General features: G+C 32.2%; 1 protein-coding gene across 1 annotated transcript in view; it reads left to right on the forward strand.

Moving 5' to 3' along the window:
• The first annotated feature begins 376 nt into the window (after positions 1-376).
• The window catches only part of Sox102F (transcription factor Sox102F), a 274,330-nt gene continuing 250,764 nt past the window's right edge, over positions 377-23,942 (forward strand). Inside the window, exon 1 of the mRNA XM_076125982.1 lies at positions 377-746. The gene's annotated coding sequence lies outside the window, so the exon portion shown is untranslated. The remainder of the gene's footprint in view (positions 747-23,942) is intronic.

Genomic DNA, 23,942 nt, shown 5'->3' on the forward strand with positions numbered 1-23,942 from the left:
ACTCGCATTGTCATACAAGAAACTACAATGAACAGTAAAACAACTCATAAAAAATAAGCATGACGATAAAACGCTGCTGTCTTTAAGTCGTTGGACTATTAATGACACAGGCTTGTTCTAAAACCGCACAATCTAAGTAAATACCACGTTTTCACCGTCAACTGTGTTGTCCAACCATCATTGTCCATCCATTAGAAGCGGTCAGAATTTATAAAAAAAAATCACACATCTATTAAACTGATTAGATTCCTATACGTAATTTATTGTCAAGCTGCGTACCAGTCGCTGGACCGAGCACAATGCCCGCTAGAGTGAGACCACAACATGTTTAAAGCGAGACAGATATAGTGGGCCTTGCAAGGTGATTTCAGTTGCGTCTACGCAAGCTTATGGTCAGGTTGTTACGCACACACTCGCGTTTTTGACGCGCCCTTATACGGCGACGCGATCGGGAAAATGAAACGCGGAATGACACGTTTCGAAAAACTATTTTTTTGGATGTTTAGGTAATGTATGGCTGTAACTTGTGCGTTTACGTTACGCCTTGTAACACCGATAGAGACTTCATGTGAAAATTTTTGATAACGAGATAATGAAACATTGTTTTTATATTGTTTAGGAAAAGTGGACTTTGTTGACATATTGTAACAGATTTGTGTGAGTGTCCGTGTGTATGTAACCTCATGTGACTTGTGCAATAACTTCTAGTGAAGTGTCTATAGCTTTTTATAACAGAGGACTAAAAGGTACGTGCACTTAAGAGTCAAACACTTTCATAACATTAAAACAATACTATGACTAATTCTTTGGAGTAATGAAAAGGTTGAGGTGTGAATCATAGTTGGTTCTTATAAGAGATAACAGGCTACAAAAGGTTGTATGTCAACGAAGTCGTAAGGAAAAACTCCGTAAAGCGTAAAATATCGTAAGGCTCTATAATTGGGTAGGTACAAATAAATAAAAACATATTGCGACACACACACTCCGAATATAATACAAAACACACTTTAAATTGAGGGTATTTATTTTTATTTTTAATTTATTACCGTAATATGTGTCAACCAGGCAATTCTAGTTCAAATCAATCATTTCTAATCATAGTCTTAAGGGGGAGGGTATTTTTAAAGCATTTCTTCGACCATTTTGTTAACAAAACCCGGCTTTTAATAAAACATTGAACAAGAGTTGTAAAAGTCTTCATCAAAATAAATGAATACACGAGGATAATACAAAAAAATATTAGTCAATATGTTAGAATCTCATATACAGTTTATACAACATTGTAGTAGAGAAACCGAGGTATAAAATTATACCTATTATTGTTATAACAATGTATGAATATTGAATGACAATGCAAAATGAGAGATCTTATGTAAACTCGGAAGAGCTAAGACATGTTGCAATTTCTTAAATTAACGTGAATACTAGAAACTATTTTACCTAGGAATAATATGTACCGTTTTTAGTCTAGTCACTATTGTCATTATAATTAGGAATACTATTTTTTTGATACATACTATAGCGGGTTAATATAAATTTAATGGTTTAATATAGCGAATATTTTGTTTGAGGATTATGGAAGAAAATATTTTTACTACATGCAGGCTGTCATACACCATGGTAGTCTAACAAAATGTATTTTTCAAACTACTATCATGCAGCGCTTTTATTACGACGGAATGGTACCGACATGTGACTATACTGTACCTATACTATCTATACTGATCCGAGTTTCCTCTGGTATACTATGTTGTCTTATAGAAGTACAATGAGATGGACATGGCTTTGAAAAACATTTTTGCAGTATCGCACAAGTGCCATTAGGGTTTTGTAATTTCTATTAGAATATTTTTAACAGTAGCCCGTGTCAGCAAATGGCAATAGTCGGTAGAGTTGCCCCTATAACACTAGACTTACATTGTTAGTGGTAAATGTATTTCGTATACCTCTGCCCGTCACCTTCGGATATAACAAGCAAGATGTTAAAAGAAAAAAAAAAAAAATAACCTTTGACTATATAAGCCTTTTTTACTTCTGGAAACTGGTCAAAACTACAAAACAGTAGACACTGCACTATGTCTTGCGTCCCGACATTCTACAATTTAATAATGTCGTGTACAGTAAGTACTACGACATTATAGGGTGTAACACGCACTTTAACTACTTTAAGACATGACGTAGCGGTTACTGTTTGTGGCTTCACCTTTTGTACCGTAACCAAATGTTTGCCTCAAAAATTAAGAATCACTCTTTTTACACATGGAAACATTTACTTTTAGTATAAAAAAAAATCTTGCTTTCTTTCCAACGAAAAATAATACGCCAAAATAATAAGACAATTAATAGGTTTTTTTACCCTTTCGGTGGATGCGCGGCTCAGTGTACATGGTGATTACAGTACCCACTGTGCTTACACGCATCAACAACCTTATTCCGTTTGATAACTATCACTCCGTGATAATTGCTTTTTTTAATAGTGTCTTCTCGCATTTTTAAGTGAATGTTAACTTCAACATAAGCTCAAACAATCCTGCCAATGTTTGTTTCTGATTAATTATGCGAAAGGCATTCATCTATTTATGTATGTGTGTTTGGACCTCTCTTATGCACAAAACAACTGAACAAATTTTACGGTAATTTCAATTACACTTCATAGTCTTCAAGTTGATTTACACATAAGCTTATTTTATTATGTTAATATAATATTTCCACGCGAACTAAGTCGCAGGCAAAACCTAGTAACAAATACAGATGTAAAATCATACAGTATTACTTTCATACGTATACAAAAGGCATCTTTTGTTACAACCTGTTAACCCGTGCGCGGTGGAGCGCGCTTGTTCCGTAACCATGGCAACCGATACACCCGTGTCGGATGAAAGCTACCATCATTGTGACAACTTGATCGAGTAGCCGTTACACTAAGTAAAATGACACTTAGTAATTAGTTTTATTATTTTGTTATAACATTATGATTGTCATCTGATGAAGTAGGCAAAGGCATATTGTAATGCAAAAAGTCTTAAATGCGATTGAAAATTAAAGGTTGATGATACTTTATTTGCTTACTCGACGTATCGATCGAATTGCATCGACTGTAACCGAGGTATTATGCGTATAAGTCGCGAGAGTTTAAATAGTTAGGCAGAGGTATAAATGAGTTACTGTGGCACTTTACTATATACAATATCTGTCCCAATTCTTCTGTTTTACATAAATTCTATTCCTAAATGTCATACAAATACTAACATTTGTGTGACATCGGAGATTGGGACTACATGTCACACAAATTTAAGTAAAAGTATTTATGTGTCATGCAGTAGTACATTTATTTAGTGTGAGAATCATACCCAAGATACCTATTACAAAAGTTATAATTACGCCACACGCGCAGTCGTCTGCTGTTTTTTTTTTATGTTAGGATTTGTATGTTTGTAACAGAGAATATTACAAAACCTGTTTGTGTATTTTTTCGTCACTCTATTTTTCTATTTTAACAAGGCTTTACAAATTAAGTATGAGCTAGAACCCCAACAGTACTCTGTTGGGGTTCTACACTAAAAACTGTGGAATTATAGGCTCTATGCATTTATTAACATTGTGTCATAGCTCTACTAATTAAAAGGTTAATTATTATTGTTTTTGCCAACAACCTGTTTCATAACATAAATTAAAATGCTTTATGTAGAGTTAACAAGAGCAGAAAACAACTTAAGAACTTAATTATGACACTAAGTAAAAAACAACAAAACGAAATTCTAACTCTACAATTTGAAAAAGTAGAGTCACTGTACATCATTAATTAAATAAAAATACCACAAAATGTAACGGTGCATAGGAATTTCCATTAAGAGTTTAAAAAGGATAATACTTAATCGATTACATTTACATAAGAATTGATAGAGTCTGTCTCTACCTCAATACAATTAATAAAACATGTAAATAAGAATTAAACTAGAATTTGTATTTATGATACTATAACATGTTTTGTATTAATTTTTGAAAAACATGATTGGATGCTCTATTTTGTATAGTTGAAAAACATATTTGATATTAGTGACGATGAAGTATAATGGTTTTTTAAGACCATTCGCTCGTTACTTATTAAATAGTGTTTGTCTCTATGCCGCAGTGGTTAAGATGGTCGCCACGCCACTACCTTTGCGTCGGGAGAGCGTGGGATCGATTCGCACGCAGGACAATTATTTGTACGAACCACAAATAGTTGCTTCAGGTCTGATCGTACTTTGCGTCCGCTGTTTGTATGTTTGTAAAAAATCCTCGCGACACACCAGCAATTCTTAGTGAGGGAGTAATCTTTAAAAAACAAGCAAACATAGAGGAAAATATTTATTTGCGTTCATGACGTCATCGCTTTGTAACCCCTTCACTGTATCTTGAATCATATGCGATGTATGCTAATTGTCTTACTATTGTGTAAACTAGACGGATATTTTTATTATCTGTTAAGGCGGGTAGGTTTTTCCTCTTCGTCATTTAAAATACAAAAATGAACAATTCGGATTTACCCTATTGTTGTAGTTATAAGATAAGTATTGATATTCTGGGTTTCTCCCATAGAGTCATGCTACAGATTCACAATAAAGGTAACTTCGAATAGCATATTTAGTGTTTAAAGGTAAAATACGTTTGTCTCTCTATGTAGAAGAAATTAAAGCAGAATTGAATAATATAATAGCTCGTTTTCCTTCGGGCTTTGTCTGCAGCTGACACGCCTGGTAATAGAAAATTAATATTAAGTTTGTTAAATGTCGATAAATTGTTAGGAAATACAAAATTCTTCTGACACTATAAATTATTATGATTAATTAGTTACTGGATTATTCTAAAATACTAACTTTATTTTGCTACCGATAATTTATTATTGATAGATTTCTGTTAATAACATTATTTGCATTCATTTATGACGAAAACTCAAACGGCGAAATATGCACCGCGCGTTGAAGTCTTTTCTTAGAGCGCTGATTAAGCCGTCCCCGTTCAAACGAACATAGAGTTGGTAGAGTCAACAATATTTTTTTGCTCTATTTATTATTGATATACGGAGGTTGTTGTTTGTAACATAAATAAAACATTCGTGGTTAATATTGATAGAGTCATTTGTACTTTCTGTGTTAAAAAAGTGAATGTTGTAATCCGTTCTGAAAGGCTACAAAGTAATAAAAATAAATATTGATTTTAGTAGATTTATTAAGTAGCTTAGAAAGGTAGAGTTTAAAAATGTCAATGTAGTGATATATCAATTATTGGTTTATGCCGTTATTGGTTAAAGTATACGTTTTAGTAATTTATTAGCCGATAGTTGAGAGAGCTTGTTCACATAAATATGTTGTAAAATGTTGGTTGCAGCTCCTTATATTCTGATCAAATAAATAGTAGAGTCAAGAAATCTTGTAAGTCTATCGAAAGATACAAGACGTAGTTTCTTGAGTATTTTAAGTATTTTTAATTTAAATGTATACATTTAATGTGGAAATACCTAAGATTTAATTTTATTTAATTATCTATACTAATATAATAAAGCTGAAGAGTTTGTTTGTTTGTTTGTTTGTTTGTTTGAACGCGCTAATCTCAGGAACTACTGGTCCGATTTGAAAAATTATTTCAGTGTTAGATAGCCCATTTGTCGAGGAAGGCTATAGGCTATATATATATAACATCACGCTACGGTCATTAGGAGCGGAGTAGCAACGAAAAATGTTACAAAAACGGGGAAAATTTTGACCCATTCTCTTAGGTGACGCAAGCGAAGTTGCGCGGGTCAGCTAGTTTTAGATATAATGGACAATTTAATGAAAGGCAAATCATGGCTATTCGCATCATTTCAAATTTAAAGCCTTACTTTTCATGCCAAAAACTTATTTCTTACGTTTCATTCTATTTAAACCAATTAGAGTTGAATTAATTAACGAAAGTATAAACCACCTAAAATCTAAAAAGAGTTCGTGAAAAACAAATAAGGTAATTCAAACAATAAAATGTAAGCCCACATAATATTTTGTTTATTATAACATAAATACTTCTTGATATGGTCAAGAGATTTTCTAAATTAGTTTGCTTTAACTATTAATCCTTATATTTATTCTTTTCATATTAATTTAATGCAAAAATTTCGTGAACTGATTTTATTACTAATTATGTAGATTTTATTAAGGAAATTCCTACATATATGGTTAGTGGTATAATTTGAAGACAGTAAATGAATCAGTTTAAAATAACAATAAAAATATTTTAAAGAAATAATTCCCAAGCATTATTTTTAAAAACTGTATTAAATTATTTTAGGAAAATTTCAATTAGGTAGAGTCTTTTATACAATTTATTGCATTGAGTTTACACTTAAATAATCGGTTAATTTGTTTATCCCATGCAATTGAAACATTAAGCTGTAGTCGCAGGTATCTCTGTTATAAGACAGAAAGAAAAAGACAATTATTTTCAAACTATATTTACACAATTAAAGAACCACCGCAAACAAAATTAAGTATACAAATCAAAAACACACAATTTAAGGCATACAACAAAATTAAGATCAAACTTAAACTGCTAAAGAATAACATCACATCTGATCTTACGTTAAACGAACGGCGGCCGTCGCTTGCGCATCAAAGCTATTATTATTAATTATATTTAGTTGCTCGCACTTAGACTATATAGCAGCGGACGAAGAACAACTCACACGGTTTATAGCTTCCTGTCATTTTCACTATACACTATAATAAGATTGGTTAGAACTGGATTGTTGTAAGGTTTGTTAAGGATCTTGTGTTATAGAATTGATTTGAAATTGAAAGTTTAAGATCTGTAGTTGAGTAACTTTGTACTGGTTTTTAATTTTTGCGGGCTTTTTACTCTTGGTTCTTAATTGTGATAATTATAAGTAAAGTCCTCTTTCCACAGAAATTAATAAGTCAGTGAGATTGTTTGTTGAATAATTGCTAAAAATATAATATTACTTGAATGTGCTAGCGTTTTTTACTTACATATATAAACCAAGTCTTTTCCGGTGGGAGTAAGCAGAGACTAAATAACGATACCTGTTGCGATCCCTACGGCTAGCGTTTTCTGCAGCGCCTTGCCTCTTTACCTTTCTTCTCCCTTTATTTCGAGATATAACTTACGACCCTAGCTGATTTAGAACTCTTCGTTTTCAATTAAGACATAATAAGCACTTTACGTGATAAATTTTCAACAAGATAGCAAAAGTATTGACTAAAGAAATTCTACGTTTAAAACAATTGCAATTTAAGTAAATAACATAGCAATTAGCTTTGGCGTAACATGAGATCTCACTGCTCGTCTTACAATGTAAACAAGTAGCCAGCTGACGTATTTTATTTTTTTATTCGCAGAACAACACGGGTACTAAGTACAAAAGGTTAAAAAGTTTTGTATATTAAATATTCTGGCTCCTTACTTTCTGGTAGTATTTAAATATGACTGAAATGTAAATATATATCTCAGGTTGATCTTTCAGATATAAGCTTATTGAATTTGCTTAAATGTGAGCCTATTCTAACATATTTTATATTTTGTAGTTTGGTTAAAAGGTTTCATAAACGATATTTTTGAAAAAGTATTTTTATAAATAAAATAGTAGTCATAAGAATATTTATTTTTACGCACAAAATAATTTACATTTAAATCTAAATCATAATATAAAGCTTCCACACTAAACATTGATAAAACAAAATGGGCGTATATAAAATTGGAAAATAACACCCTATGTAAATATAGATTACAAATAATAAACTGTAATCTGTGTATTATCGAACGGAGGTTTCAATTTACGCGTTCGATTATGGAATGGTACAAAAAGTCGATGTATCTTCGTGCGAAACGGAACGCGCGGCTGCACGCAACGCTTCTGTTTCACTTTGTTTTGTTTTAGACTTATTGTTTTGTTTTTGTTGCTCTTTGTTTTGTTTTTGGCGAAATTATTTTTCGTTTGAGTTGTTGTTTAGTTATAATTTTAAATCAATAAATCAATTTTCCGGATTATCGAAAACAGTAATTAACGTTGGTTATTTGTTGAACATTAGATTTTATTTTTGGATATTAAATAAAATTATCTACCATATTTTGTGTAAGGCAATAAATGTTATGCCTAATCTCAATTCTTGCACATAAACCCTTTTCCTTAGACTCGCAAATCACTCGATCACTATCTCTAAATCATCCATCTGAGAACATTGATACACAAATCATCCCCTCATTTTAGATTGGAACTCTAATGTCCTCCTAGTCAATATTCTACAAACTAGTAATAATACATATAGAAATTTAAACGTGTGAGGTAATCTCAAATGGGTATACACTCAAAGCCCTAACTAGTTACCTAACCAATCGTAATAAAGAAGACAGTTCTCACAATAGCAACTATCGAGTATCAAGCCATTACAATCACTATTACCTCACACGTAAATTGGTTTATAATTCGTATTACAATAAATTCTTGGCACAATATTGTTTCCTAGTGAAACCTTTCACCTGACGCGCTGTTTCTCATTTCCCTTGATGCAGACGCGTATGTGTGTGTGTCATCTACGACCTAAGTGTTGGCTTCCATATTGAGCGGCTTTGCGATAAGCTTGCTATATGGGTATAATTATTTTCTTATTTGTTTCAGGGTAAATTATCAAGATGAACTTCTAGTGCCCAATTTCTGTTCATTATTGAACACTGGTTTTATCTCAAAATTAAAGTGGGTTTTGACAACATATTATTAGACTACGGTTAGTGGCTCTTCATACCTTAAAGACATAAAAAATACAATATGAAAGCTTTTACCTCGCTTTAGCTGTAGACAAAATCATGCTGAACACAATTGCCTTTTATTTCTAACACGAGTATAATATTATATAGTAGTTACAGCTTGTAACTTAAATTACAACTTTTTTCAGAAGCGTATATAAATATTTTTTGCTAAGTAGAGACCCGTAAAAAGCAATAACATATTCGTCAAATTTGGAGATGATATAGTAAAATAAAGCCTAGTTACAGCTTCCCATCGCTTCACATCATACAGTGTACACCCACCTCAACTCATTAACTTTTTGCTAAGGATTACTGTGTCAGTTATTATTACACTATAAGTCTGTTCTACTGTTTTACCCGTACTTGGCTCATTGACTGCTGATGACGTTTTTTAACACCATTATTATTGTAAAATATAAATAGCAAACGAGAATATCAAGATGTCGTCTGTGTAACTGTAGGTCCTGATCCCCTTTTTATATGAGGTACGGAAAACTTAGATTTATTGTTTTGCTACAGAATAAACCATTGGGTATCCAAATTGCGTTTTTAGAAAACGTCAGTCTAAGTTTGATGGCTTGCTATCAAAAAATAAATAAAAAATCTTGAACTTGCTGATTGGCCATTTCCAAAATCTAAAAAAGGTAACTAATAATTTTTCGTAAGACACGTTGGTAACCCTTGATTATAACTGTAAAACAGTAGGAAATACATCCGTGCTCTACTGAATTGGTCAAAAGATGATAGCAAACGGCAGATCATAAAAATGACTCAATTATATTTTCACTTTAGTTATACATATACTCTCGATGATAGAAAAACGTCTACCATGTAGAGTTCTTCATAGAAACATTAAAACTAAAAGCGGAACGATGTAACTAAGTTTTAACTTGATCAAACTAACCTACGCATATCATTACGCTATCGAACAATCTCTAGGACTCGCTCACTGCTCCCCATTCACTTCGAGCAAGGCAACAATAACATCTTGTTTCGACAATCGAGATCAAATTCCTTTTAGCAAACGACTATACGTATTTTCAATGTTTGTAGATGGAAAACTAGAGTGTCTTTTGAATACGATTATTGATTAAATTATAATTTTGTTGGTTAATTTGTTTATGAAACCGGTCCGCAGATTGTTATTTGAATGAATATAGCTGTGAAAAAGGGTTTTTTCGCGTTGTTTAATTATGTAATATTGCGAAATACGAATGAAACTAAACGAAAATTAGATATTTAACAGGGTAAAAATACACGTTAACATATTTTTTCCTACTCAGGTTTAATCCCACAGCTGGGCAAAACCCTGTCCCTTGGTTTTCTAAACCCGACACTCGTACTATTTTTAACAAGCAATAATTCTTAGTTAACAAAATAATTAAACATTCAAAGTCTCTACATACAACTCTACCAAACCATTTAATAAAATCTAATACAACAATAACTTCAATCTAAACTCACCAATATTTCCTATTACAAAACTGACTCTACATTAAATTTATCCGACTCTACGAAAGCTAAAAACAATTATCATCAGTACAATAAATAGCCTCACAATAGTCGGTAAGACAGGCTGCGTTCCACTTTTTAGATCGTCTATGTAGCCGTATAAGGCCGTGCGTCCACTTGAGTTTCTTGCAAAACCTAGCTTGATTGTCGGGTGACGTTGCGTCGGTAGTAACTTACGTGTTGGATATCTTAGTGCCGAGTACACAGTGGTAGAGTCAAGGTAGAGTTCACAATCATAACTGTATTATTATTAAATTTTAATTGGTAAATTGTAGAAAATTTTAATTTTTTGTCGATTCTATTGTTTTGAAATAATCAATGTATGTATATAAAACTGTACCGTTACCCTGTGACTGACTTACCGATGGACAGAATCCAGCCAGAACTAGTGGGCGTAGAAAAATGAAACTTGGTATGAAGATTCCTTATGACCTTAGTATCCTTCCTACTCCAAAAGGGGTAAAATTGAATGCGGGCAAAGCCGCGGGCGGAAAGCTAGTTTGTAATATAATACGACTGTGATAGAGTTTGGTGACTATATAAAGGTACTAAATTATAATTTCTATGCTCACGATTTATATAAGTTATGACCCTCTAAAATGATAACGTGTTCAGAACTGTCGTAAAACAAATAAAGTCTTAATTATATATTCTTAATTAGTCTAAATTTTAACGGTTTTTTTAATAGGCCACAGTCACCGCCAGATGTTTTTATTATTTACAGATGCATATCTCAGGGGTTTAATATCTTCATTTAGTTAAAAATTTTATATTTTATTGTGTATTTATAATACTGAGGCTCATTAAAAGGCTTAAAATCTAAAAAGCAATGAAAATAGCAAGTATTTTTCTTAAAATATCTTTTATACGGTAGTAGTTGTAGAGTAGTCTTGATAATAATAAATATTTGTAAATTGAAAAGCTTTCTAAACAAACACTAAATAAGAGGTCATATAATTTAACCTAATTAAACATTTCATAATTTTGATATATTAATTTCAAGGCCTAACTTCTCCTTCGTTTGGGAGAAGACGCTTGCTCAGCAGTGGGACGATAAAAAAGACGTTTCAAATCATATTGGTGGTATAGAAATCATCGCCTAACTAGTTTCTAAATTGACTCTCTTTAAACGTTAAGGTAAAATTGACTACCAGAATATTCTCAAAATAATATTATTATATCGTTCGTGTACCTCAGGACTAAGAAAGGGAAACGCTAGTCCGAACGCTTCGACATCCTTATTGTGTGTTATTGTTTATTCCATATAATATTATTAGACGACTGTTCGTATAAGGCTTTGAATATTATTAAATTTATATTTTGTCCTTTTGTTTGGTATATCTAAAGTTTAGGTGTTTGCTGTAGCTGTAGGCTGTATTTGATAGGACTTAATAAGGCTGTAACAATTAACTAACAACTTAATAAAGAGCCTTGAATGAAAAGATGACTGTTGGCGGAGGTATAAAATATTTTGAATTAAATGACCTGTGATCCTTAGGCTTATGCTTCTGACAATAGCGTGTTTGATACAGCTTCTTTATTTTGAAAATACGCGTGATATTATGTATGTATTATATAGTAAAAAAGCGCTCATAGCAGTTGTGCTCACGGTCGGTAAACGATCTGTGCGTTAAGCAACCTTTGGCGCGGTTATTCTTTGGATGGGTGACCGCATTGAGGTATTTGAACTGAGCGTTTTCGTGCTTCGGAGGGCACCTAAAAAGTTGATCCCGGTGGTTTTCAATTAAGATAACAGTCATTAAGCCATGTCAAAGGCCTTTCGGGCTTGAACAACTTTGACACTAGGTTGACCACTAACCATACGATAGATAGAGTCAAAAAGCTTTCTCAAATATACGCGGGTGGCTTGATTTAAAGATTGCTTCAAATGTGCTCGGCCAAAGGTCGTTGTAACGTCAAAGACTGCAACTAGATAACAAATGTCTTATTATGTATCTGGTTTTTACATGTAATTTGATATTAACAGATGTTTGATTTTATTTCTTTTTAGAATTGAGGATAATTTATTGGAATCCGTTTGATTGTTAAGATAAATTTAATTAATTGCTTGCATTGTTTTAGAAGATTAGGTTTCTATGCAATTTTAAACAAAAATTTTGTTTAGTCGGAAATATTTTTCTTACTACTCACTCTTCTGGATTTCATTACAGTTATTAGTTTACTTTCGTGAATCCATGGATATAAATTGAAATGTATGTATTTTATGTTCTAACACTACTTAAGATATTTGGTCAAAACGGCGCCTGATCGGACTCTACGGAATTTTAATCACGCTCTATGTAGAGGTGTAGAGTCTTACTTCTTTCCCACAGCCTCCCACTATTTATTACCATGTCCCTCCATTCTTTTCACTATCACCTTGTTGAAGAAACGATTAACCACTAACCCGCTCAGTTTGATTCAAATGTGTACTGAACCCACGACCTTTGTATCCGGAATTTTAACTACAAACTAAAAAGGCAGTCATTATTTCACTTGAAAGTATTATACGCTCATCAACTAACGTTTACCGAACACGACTGGCTAATAACCTTATTAGAATTAAGGCTTCTTTAAGCTTTATTATGATGGAGCCGAGGCGCGACTAAAGGCTAAATGAAATGCTTTCATAGTGAAGTAGACATAAAGTATAAATTTTAAAAAATATCTGTACTGATGGGAATAAATCTTATAACACGTAGAGTTTTACAAATATATAAATAGACAACTGTCAATCAACACGTTCTTATATTCTGCTTCAAGTGTCATTCTATGTGTGACACAAAATTAGTATTATATTAGTATTATATTTGTGAAAAACAAACCCACAAATCATTGTACAATACAAATGAAAAGTAACTACCTCGTTTATAGCGCATATGCGTCGTCGAAGGGTTTGATTTCTCATCGTAATGACACAGTATTGGTTTCAGAGAACAGCCACTGCGAACAAATTTTCCTGATGAGAACATATTTTAAGAATTGCGTCTTAGGAAACTGTTGAAATGAGTAATGCTTCGGAAAAATATAATATGTGGAATGTGCATAGAGAGATAACAATGACTAGCTTTCTTTAGCTGTTGCCAGAAGTAAAAAAAGAGAATTTATCCGCTTGCCATTAAGGATACAATTAAAATTTTCTATAGATCATAAAAGATAAATACAGAAACCCGTTCACATTTGAACTCTACCTCCACAACTCTACCATCAAACCCGGATCAACGATGTCCATTTAATGACGCTACATTTAAATTTATTTTCATAGTATTCTCTGTAATTGCAAGAAACAATTTATTAGCATTATAGTTGAATAAGATATTCTAACTCGTGACTCTATCTATTGTAAATATTCATTTCGCATATATATTGAGGTAGAGATTATGTTAGTTTATAAATGGCCTATTGTATGAACAACAATGAGGGAAATATTGTATGTTTATCTGAGCAATATCAATACAATCTGAGTATATTTATTTGTTACGTAAAATGTTGTTTGTGTAGACTCTATCGACTCTACCTTGATGTTAGTCGTCATTGTTTTGAGACGCAGTTACTTTTTTATTAATGTTTGTTTGTCACTTTTGTTGTTGTATAGTTAGAAGGGAATATTCCTTTGTGCCTTATAATGCGCTGTCAATTAGCTAATTGACGTGAAGAATTAAGTGGCCGTCTCTACAATTGTGCTACATTGTATAAAAATATCTGCCGCGCAGAGATCGAAAACACACCTAGTAAATATTTTTCAAGAACAAATTACACAAAACTTCACCCGTGAGATTTCATCAACTCTGCTCATCTTCAGAATTATTTGTGGTTTTTATCGTTAAAACTTTTCTGGGTGTAAGATGGTAGAATTAAAAAACATACCAAAAATTATATTTAACTGTTTAATTGTAAAACCCTTGTATTCAACGTGTGGTTGCTGTGTTAGATAAAATGATTTGCAACAGAAAAATACAACTATTTAAAAATATTACAATGATTAAAGTACAATCCTAGCAAAATCGCAAAAGGTCAAACGATTCTTTTCAACACAGCAATATAAAACAACTTATTTTTTTCACGAACACGATGTCAGTGGGTCATTACATGAGTATCGATAATTGTAGAGGCACCCCACAGAGCGTAAGTACATTGTCAGTCAGAACATGTCAGTGATGGACGAACTCTACCGACTCTATGTAGAGTTTTTGTTTGTGAATAGGTAGGAACAATTATGTAAGTGGTTTTGCGGGTTACTGTGAAAGTAGTTGAATTTTTGATACGAAGATTAGCTATTAAGTATTTAATACTAAAATAGAATTTATTAGACAAATGGTTGAGGTGTTTGACTAGCAATTGAAGAGATTCATAACTACGTAATTTTACTATTGATGCGAACTAAGTTTTGATCTTATAGCACGATATAGCATAGCGCACATAACCCTGTCAAGTTAACTTACCGTATCCTCTAAAAGAGCAATCTCTAAAGTGGTAATAAGTTTTTTTTTATTAAAGTATTTTTTTTTAATCCTATTTTTAATTCGAAAAAACTGGGAAGTAACAAGAGACACACGTCTATTGTGATGATACTTTAAGTATATGCTTACTTAGTGTTACATTACAATAGATTTACGCATCAAGGATAACTAATTGCATGGAAACAACATTATTATACTAAGTGGCTACTTATAAGCAAGGAAATCTTCCGCACACGCTGCTTATATAGTACAACTTATTTATAAAATAAGAATGAACTAAAAAGTACCACACAGTATAGATACTAACGTTTAATAAAACGTATCCCAAGTGGGAACGTCTTTTCTTAAAAATGATTATTTTTAGTCTCTCCTGTTTCTTTCTGCTGGGCAAAGGCCTCCCTTTTTCCTCTCATAATTCCCTATCTTGGACAATGCCTCCGACCTGGTCCAACAAAAACTGTAATAAAAACAAATTTAACTCATTAATATCCCACAGCTGAGAGAGTGAGGAGAGAATTAGAGAGGGGTTAGACCTTTAGTCCACCACGTTGGCCAAGAGCGGGTTGGAGACGGCCTTCAAGAACTGTTCTAAGGAACTCACAGAATACCTATAATATTCTAGAATATAATACCTATATATCTTTCAAACGTGTCGGTAATCACACACTATGCTTATCCATGCGCGTCTATTGATACGAAGTTAATTCAATCTCATTAAACAATGTTCACTTAATTTAAATGTAATTTAAAATAACTGGTTATGAGAATTCCTAGCCCGTTGTTAGTTGAGGTCGTGGGAAACAATAGCTCAATCATCGTAACATGCGTGCACCTGTCCATCTCGCTTGTCGTGATAACGACCTCTACTATGAGTTATAATAAACGAATTAGTGAGTTCGAGTCATTTTCATTCGAGTTAACTAATGTAGGGTGAAATCGTTTATTGTTTTAACTTTTGAGTAGCTTATTATATGACAATAGTTAACTATTTTCTGAATTTAAAGCTAAAAGAAAAACAAAAATTAACTATAATTATCGTAGTATGTCTCCTAATTAATTAAATTTGATCGCAAAATTATATCTGAATTGTGCATTTGTGAAAGTTAGGTATATAATTTAAAAAAGTATATGTTTTAAAAGGTTTTGTTGGTAGTAAGTTACTAATCAATATAGTATTCGAGTTAATTGAAATTATATAGGTATAAAAAATGCGACAAAAATACTCAAAAGGCATAGGGAAGTATGTGTTAAGAATTCTTGTACAGGTGTGAAAATAATTTATAGTCATTAAGTTATGAATTACTTACATACCTTAAAGTTTTATCATAGCAAATACATTACAGTATAAATATAGTAATAAACACTACATTTTATATACCATATAAGCCCGAAGTGTATATTATCCTATTTCTAATACCATAACAACATTTAAAATTACAAAAGTTTGTATGTATGTTTTCCCGCAAAACTGCCAAATGAATTTTGGTAAATACGTCACACGGTTGGTTTATAGCTCAGATGAAAACATAGGCTACCATGGCGTCGGACAGTCTTTCCATGTGAGAGAAGACACAGGTAGAAGCTAGTTTAAAAATAACAGGTTCACTTGCAAATACAACTTCCTATTATTATCTAAATGTTATTTAATTATACAGAGTGGTTTAGTTAGAGATGAGTTCGGTGAATCAAATCCACAAGTTACTTTCCAATCGGGGATTAAATATAAAAAGTGAAAGTGTTTTTATTTAAACGCTATTTATGTTTATTAATGTTTCTATTTAGTAGACGTTGATTGTAAAATTGAGTAACAATTCTTAAATTAGATAAATTGTTGAACTATAAAATATTAATATGGAGAGCTTAATTTTAAATTAAATTGTAAAATATTTTCTTTATTTTTGGTTATGTGATACATCAACTGTTTTGGCATCGTATTATGTAAACTAATTTGTAAAATAGTAATTATGTAATAAGACATTATTGTAGTGTGTCTTTTTTTAATTAGGCGCTAATCAAACAAAACTTGTTAGTATTATACTTGCACAAAAAATATGAGTCCCAAATATGATAATTGATAATGACCTAATATAATTGAGAAATCCGTTCGAGTTTCTATCTCACTTCACAAAAGGGTCTCTTTCGAGTGAGTTTATAAACCAGTTTTCGTAGTAAAGGTAACCCATCTGTCCGTCATAATATCAGTGGTCAACACTTAGGAAGATAGTTGAGACAATGCTCATCATATTAGATGTGATGAATTGAGAGCTGAACACTTTTTGTTGCTTTGTTATTGCCTTATGGGTTTATTTGGAATTTTTGTATTCAATGGGCCAGTTTTCTAGTAAACTTTGGATTTTTGTATACAATTTAACAGTTTATAAATAGGATTGAAAACACTGAACTCAATCTACACCATATTTATAAATAATTAAAAAATACCTTCCACAGTTTAATCGACTTTAGAAATTGCTGAAATCTCGACACTTTATCACTTCAAAAAAGGGTTTCAAACTTCGAGTGAGTTATAAACCAGTTTTTGTAGTAAGTCATAATATCAGTGGTTAACACTTAGAAAGTTAGTTGAGACAATGCTCATCATATTAGATGTGATGAATTGAGAGCTGAACACTTTTTGTTGCTTTGTTATTGCGTTATGGCTTTATCAGTTTTTTTTGACAGAAATGCAAGAATGTGCCCAATGTGTTTTGTTAACTCTCGATGAGCTTTGAATAGCATTTCATATTCTCATGGGACATCCGCTGCTGAACATAGGCCTTCCCCATAGATTTCCAGGATGACCGATCTGATGCGGCCTGTATCCTCCGGCTGCCCTCCATAGCATTTTACTACTTTTAAATAAAATTGGAAAAATCATAATTTATAAAGAGTACTAATTAAATTACTTTCAACAGTTTAATCGACTTTAGAAATTGCTAAAATCTCGATATTTTATCACTTCAAAAAAGGATGTCTTCCGAGTGAGTTATAAACCAGTTTTTGTAGTAAGTCATAATATCAGTGGTTAACACTTAGACAGATAGTTGAGACAATGCTCATCATATTAGATGTGATAAATTGAGAGCTGAACACTTTTTGTTGCTTTGTTGTAGTGTTATGGCTTTATCTTGAATTTTGAGATAGGAATGTGTTCAATGGCCGGTTGTGAGTAATAGAGCTTGAGGTGGATTTAGGCTGTTTTTGATTAAGAATGAAGACTTGTTAGGCTCATTGATAGGAGATATTACTACACATAAACTAAGAAAAAAACATTATTTCATTGAATTGTTCAATTTACGTTGGGCGCAGTGGTTTAAGCGGTCACCTCGCCGCAACAACCGTAGCGCCGCGTGTGGTGGGTTCGAATCCTACCCGGGACAAATCTTTGTGTGATGAGCACGAGTATTTGTCCTGAGCCTGGTTGTCAAATTATCTATATAAGTATATATTTAGAAGTATTTAAGTATGTTTATCAGTTATTTGGTTACCATAGTACAAGCTCTGCTTAGTTTGGAATCAAATAACCGTGTGTGAGTTGTCCAATAATATTTATTTATTTATTTATTTATTTATTTAATGTAAAAAAAAATTACGTTTAATTTTTTGCGGTACACAGTTGGTTCCTAGTTTTCTTTAAAAAACTTGTATTTGTATCGAAACTGTTCTGCAAATTATAAAGATAGGTTTCGAATATGAGTGAGTCACACCTAGAATACGAACATTCCTAGGGTCAGGAGATCAGCATTCATTCAAACGAAATAAAACTAACATCACAAAAAAGAATAGCGACATTTAAAATCACTCTACTTCCTCTCGTAGTAGCCCAAAGCTCCGTTTATTCACAAAACCGTGAGACCCACAACAGGTGATACATAAAAAACACATTAATTTCTATATTTTATAACATTATTTACGCATTTTAAGCAGAAACACCGATACAATGTCTTATCCAATAAGAGAAAACGTGGGCGGAATTGACCGACTTATTTTATTGTCGTACTGCATAATCAAGTTAGATCGATCAGACGTGCCACTTTGTTACGATTACTTGACTACAAAAAGTTGCCGTTCACACTCCATTTTAAAGAAACAACTTATTTCACTAAGAATTGGTCCACCGGAACATTTACAAACAAAGAACGGATTCAACTAACAAACCCGCTATAACTATTTGTAATTACAAACTTAAATTCCCGAGAATCGAATCTTCTATGTAGCAAGACAGCAATGGCAATTTGGAATACAGCTTTCAAGTGTCAGTAACATTAATACCAAACTACTACATTTGAAAACAAAAGCTTTTACCTCTCCAGGCCTAATTTAAACGTTTTTGTGTATATTAAATGCAACGTTTTACAAATTAGATTATTTTTCAAAAGATACTTATTACCTCAAATGTGGCTCGTCTGTACCGCACCAAACTTTATACAATTTACTTTTTATTAGAGAAATTTCGCCGCGCGCCTACGAGTGACGAATTACATGTCAAATCATTATAATTGTATGATTAATTGGCTTGTAAATATGTTATATGAAAATCAACATTATGATATATGACATACGGTTTTATTTGAACAAAGGGACAAGATTTTGAATTAATTACTTTGTGATCAATTAGTCTGGAACACATGACAGGGGATTGAACTCGAATGATTGTTTCGAAAATAATCCTAACGAGATACGTACTGTCAGCTACAAAAGTTGCTGAGCAAATTGGACGTTTTGATACCAAAGGCTTGCTACACACATATTCGGTTTGGCATTAATCGGCACAAGCCGAACAAATGACTCGAGTTGGTTCTGCTATTATATCAATAGTGCCGACCCGAACGTGCCGAACCGAATATGCGTGTAGCAAGCCTAATATTCTGAATAGACATAACACTTTTAGGAAAACAATTAAGATTAATTCAAATTGTTGATTTTAGCTGCTTTGGTTCAAGTACTTATTAAAACCTCAATGTAAAAAGGTTTTAAAAATATTCAGTTGTTCGACTTCTGCAGGCGATTGTATAGGTGTGGATTTTTTGTTTCAAGTATGTCTTAGTATATATTATGTGCGTGTGTGTATTTAAATAAGTGCTAAATTTTATGCCTGTTTAAGTGTTGGTATAGCTAATAGCTCTTTTGAAAGTTTTTTGAAATGCCATTTTAAACTAGCTGCTACTTTTTATATTATTTGTATTTCATGTTTGAAACTTAAAGTATCTTTATTTTTTTCATTCCAATTTTTATTTAGTTTTTTGCATACCGTAATATTTGTAGAGGTCGATTTCTTTTACGTATTTTTATATCCACGTTTCGCCAAAAACATTGTTACTAACATGTACCAGCGGGAGAGCCTATTGCCATTTACCGGACACGTTACCAAACTTCGGGCTACTATCGAGAAGTACAATTATACAGGCCTAAAGTACTTAGCCCGACTCCGGAATCGAACCGAGATCTACATATCTACAGTCAAGAATACTTTATTAAGAACTGTCATTAAAATATTCATAACCTCAAAATAAGGGACTTACCCATTGAGTTAAAGATTACAATAAAATTATTCCTACTTAAAATAAAGCTCTCATCCAATTATACAAATCACTAGAAACCTGTTGAGACTTGAAGTTATAAGAATAAATTGTGATCAATATTAGCGTTGACCATTTACCAATAGGCTTATAGTGTGGGTAGACAAAGTGTGATTATTAACGCCATACAAAGATGATGAGGTAACAATGAGGAATAAGCGGACAAACAAACGGACAGTTTAATATTAGTAGAAACAGTTTATAAGACATGAAGAACAATTGTGTAAACAAAACAGCAAAAGCTTTCGTAACAGAATTTTATTCTGGATATGAAATAATAAGTAGATTCGAAACTATGGCTGCACATAACTTTTAAGCTGCGGCTACTCGATTAGTGCCACCAAATAAGAGAAAAAAATTAATACCTATATTTCTCACTTTTAATTTTTAATATTACATAATCTTTTATGTTTAAATCAAATATCATATCGAAGACATTTAAGCATCCATAAAGGTTTTTATTCTGAGCTATATAATACCTAAGGTACTTTGTGTCTGTGATCAATATAATTTAAGTCAATACTGGTTTTAATATTTGTGAAACGTTTATAAGTAGAATTAGAACAGTCAAAATAAACATGTCAATGTGTCAGATAAATATCAGATTCTAATATCATTTTATTGCAAACTAGCTGACCCGCGCAACTTCGCTTGCGTCACGTAAAAGAGAATGGGTCATAATTTTCCCCGTTATTGTAACATTTTTCACTATTACTCTGCTCCCATTGGTAGTAGCGTGATGATATATAGCCTATATCCTTCCTCGATAAATGAGCTATCTAACAGTGAAATAATTTTTCAAATCAGACTGGTAATTTCTGAGATTAGCGCGTTTAAACAAACAAACAAACTCTTCAACTTTATAATATTAGTATAGATAAATATGTATTGCAGTTTCTAAATATACATTTTGAGAACACCAATTGGTTTATCGTCCGTCTAGAATAAAAGCTGTCATAACTCTGGCCTGAATTAATTAACAATGAATTTTAAAGTCCTCTATTTTCTAATAAAGTATTGAAAATATAAGATTTTGGCCACAGCACATAAATATGAAATTATTAGACAAATTATGGAACGAATTTTTAAAGCGTCACTAATATTTGCTAATATAAATTAGTCGTATACCTAATACACAAAATCTATATTAATAAAGTTAAACATTGCTTGCCAGTTATTGTCAGTCAAAACTTTCCGAAAGCTACATATAGAATAAAAATGTAGTGTTCTGATTTCCTGCTTTATTTTTTTTTCTATCTCCTATTATCATCCTTCTAATAACAATGAATATAAAGAATATAAGGCAAGGGTAGCAGGTTGAAAATGTGCTGCAAACATCCGATTGGTCACAATCTATCATTGCATACATATCCTACTCCCAACGGTTGCGCCAGACAAATACGTTATGTACACAAAAATATTGTGTAGGCCGAATATCTCTCTAAGACATGTCACTGTCCATACGCCACTTAAAACTATTGTTCAAGCCCGATAGAGCCGGACGTGGGCAGAACTATCATCAACTTGATTTTATTACACCTTAAGTGTCCCATCTACTTATTTATACAAATATTTTACTTCCAAACGTCTCGTAGTTTTCTTTTATGACTTTATTTCAAAAGTCAACCTTTTTATACTTGCGAACTCAATTTTTCTCGTTAAAAATACATTCGATGTTTATTTTTATGGCGACATAGTGAATAATTTACATTTACGGTATATTAAACTTAAATGTATTAGTTGTTGAAATCGTAAATGTCTTAGGGAGGAAATGTTTTGATAGTTAAAATGTTTATTGTTGTATCTACCACTAAAACAGTGAGTTGTACGACTTTAACGCCATCTGTATTAAATGTTAATAGAATCAAGAGATTTTATTGCCCCTTGAAATTTGATATTAGGACCCCATATCAGATGCAGATAAAACAAGAAATTATAATGAAGTGGTAAATGATTATTTTGTAGTTGTTTCGCTATTATGGCCTCGCTTTTAACACTATCAGATCTGAGTTTAGAAATAAAAGAGATAGTTAAACCGGAGAAGAGTTGACGAAACGACGTATTTCCTTGATTTCTTATAAGCAAGGCGAACGCTAACGGGGTGAAAGCGCAGGCTATTGAAGGTATGGAATATTAATATAACTATAAAATTTACAGAATATTTGCAATTGTGACTTCTTAATAAGCGCTCAGCAGCGGAGATAAAAATAATACAAAATATTTAATCGTTCATGTATTGTTTTAAGCTGTTGTAATTGGTCGTAATATCTTTAAATTGATATATTTTCTTAAATAATGGAATGAAGATATTACTTTAACTAAAATTCAACTGATAACTTATTTTATCTCGAAATTTAATCCTTCCAAGTGGCATCTGCATCCTCTACTTTCCCTCAATAAAATGCTTGAACATACAAATATCAATATCAAAATTATAGTAAAAATCAAGTAACAAATTTATAAAGAAGCCCTTTGTGTTGCGTAAACTATCCCGCGTAATATATGTGCATAAATTTTTAATAAATTCTTTAGGATAGCACTATTGAATTTGTTAGAAAATATAAATCTACATTTTATTGGTTATAATAGTTTATTGTGAGGCTCTTGAATGATATGCTGGGTATAAATGACAGTGAAATGCGTGATTTTGTAATAGACTTGGACCCTACGTATGGTGATAAACAAAATTGATTTTTAAATTTCAACGATGATGTTTGGTATCGAAATGTTAGACAATTCAATTTGTTTTTGTCACATTCCGTTCCGTTATGATGTTCTACAGTATCTATTATTAGAATTGTGGGAGTGCTACTTGGCAGGTTAAATATATATTTTTTTCTTTTTGCTGTTTGAATTTAATAAGTTAAGTTTTAAATTTTCTAATCACAATATCAACCAATGTATTTGATTTTGTGACAAAAAAGCCATTTCGTTTTCGCACTCACTCTAATATATTTTGTGACAATAATAAATTAAAATTGGATCCTATGAATGGTACATTTTAACATAGTTATTTAGCAGAAGCGTATGACATAACTAGTCTTATTCTCAGATGAACCATAAAATAATTTTAAATTTTTTCGACCATACTACCAACTTTATACTCAAAAACCACTTACTTCTAAATCCATTAACAATTAACCGAACAAACAAATCAAAAAGCAATAGAAACGTCAAAGTTATAACAAAAGGGAACAAAATACACTAAGTATTATAACACTGTCACAGTGTTAAGTGGCGTAAAAAAACGAACGAAATCTTCAACAAACGACTGTCAAACTACGCGTGGGCGCATGAGACGCGCCGCCTTCGTACTTTTTAACTTATTTGTCGGTTTGTCGAACGACGGGAGCGACTGGGTTGAAGCGGGTTAGGATGTGTTCTTGGTTCAGAGAAAGTGTGTTTTTTAAGGACCGAAATGTTCTTTTGTAAAGAGATTGCTAGTTGCTTGGACTAAATTATTTTAATTTACAAACACAATTTCATTAAAATTATTTATTATGCGTTCCGTTTGACGTCCGAAGTCCCTTATGAGAGTACATCGATTCTTTCGCCTCGCCTGGTCGCTAGATGTCGCTACTTCCGCTTCCTAAATGCGCCAACAGCGCCACCTACT

This window comes from Anticarsia gemmatalis, chromosome 18, assembly GCF_050436995.1.
Source record: "Anticarsia gemmatalis isolate Benzon Research Colony breed Stoneville strain chromosome 18, ilAntGemm2 primary, whole genome shotgun sequence".
In the NCBI taxonomy this organism is placed as follows: Eukaryota; Metazoa; Arthropoda; class Insecta; order Lepidoptera; family Erebidae; genus Anticarsia; species Anticarsia gemmatalis.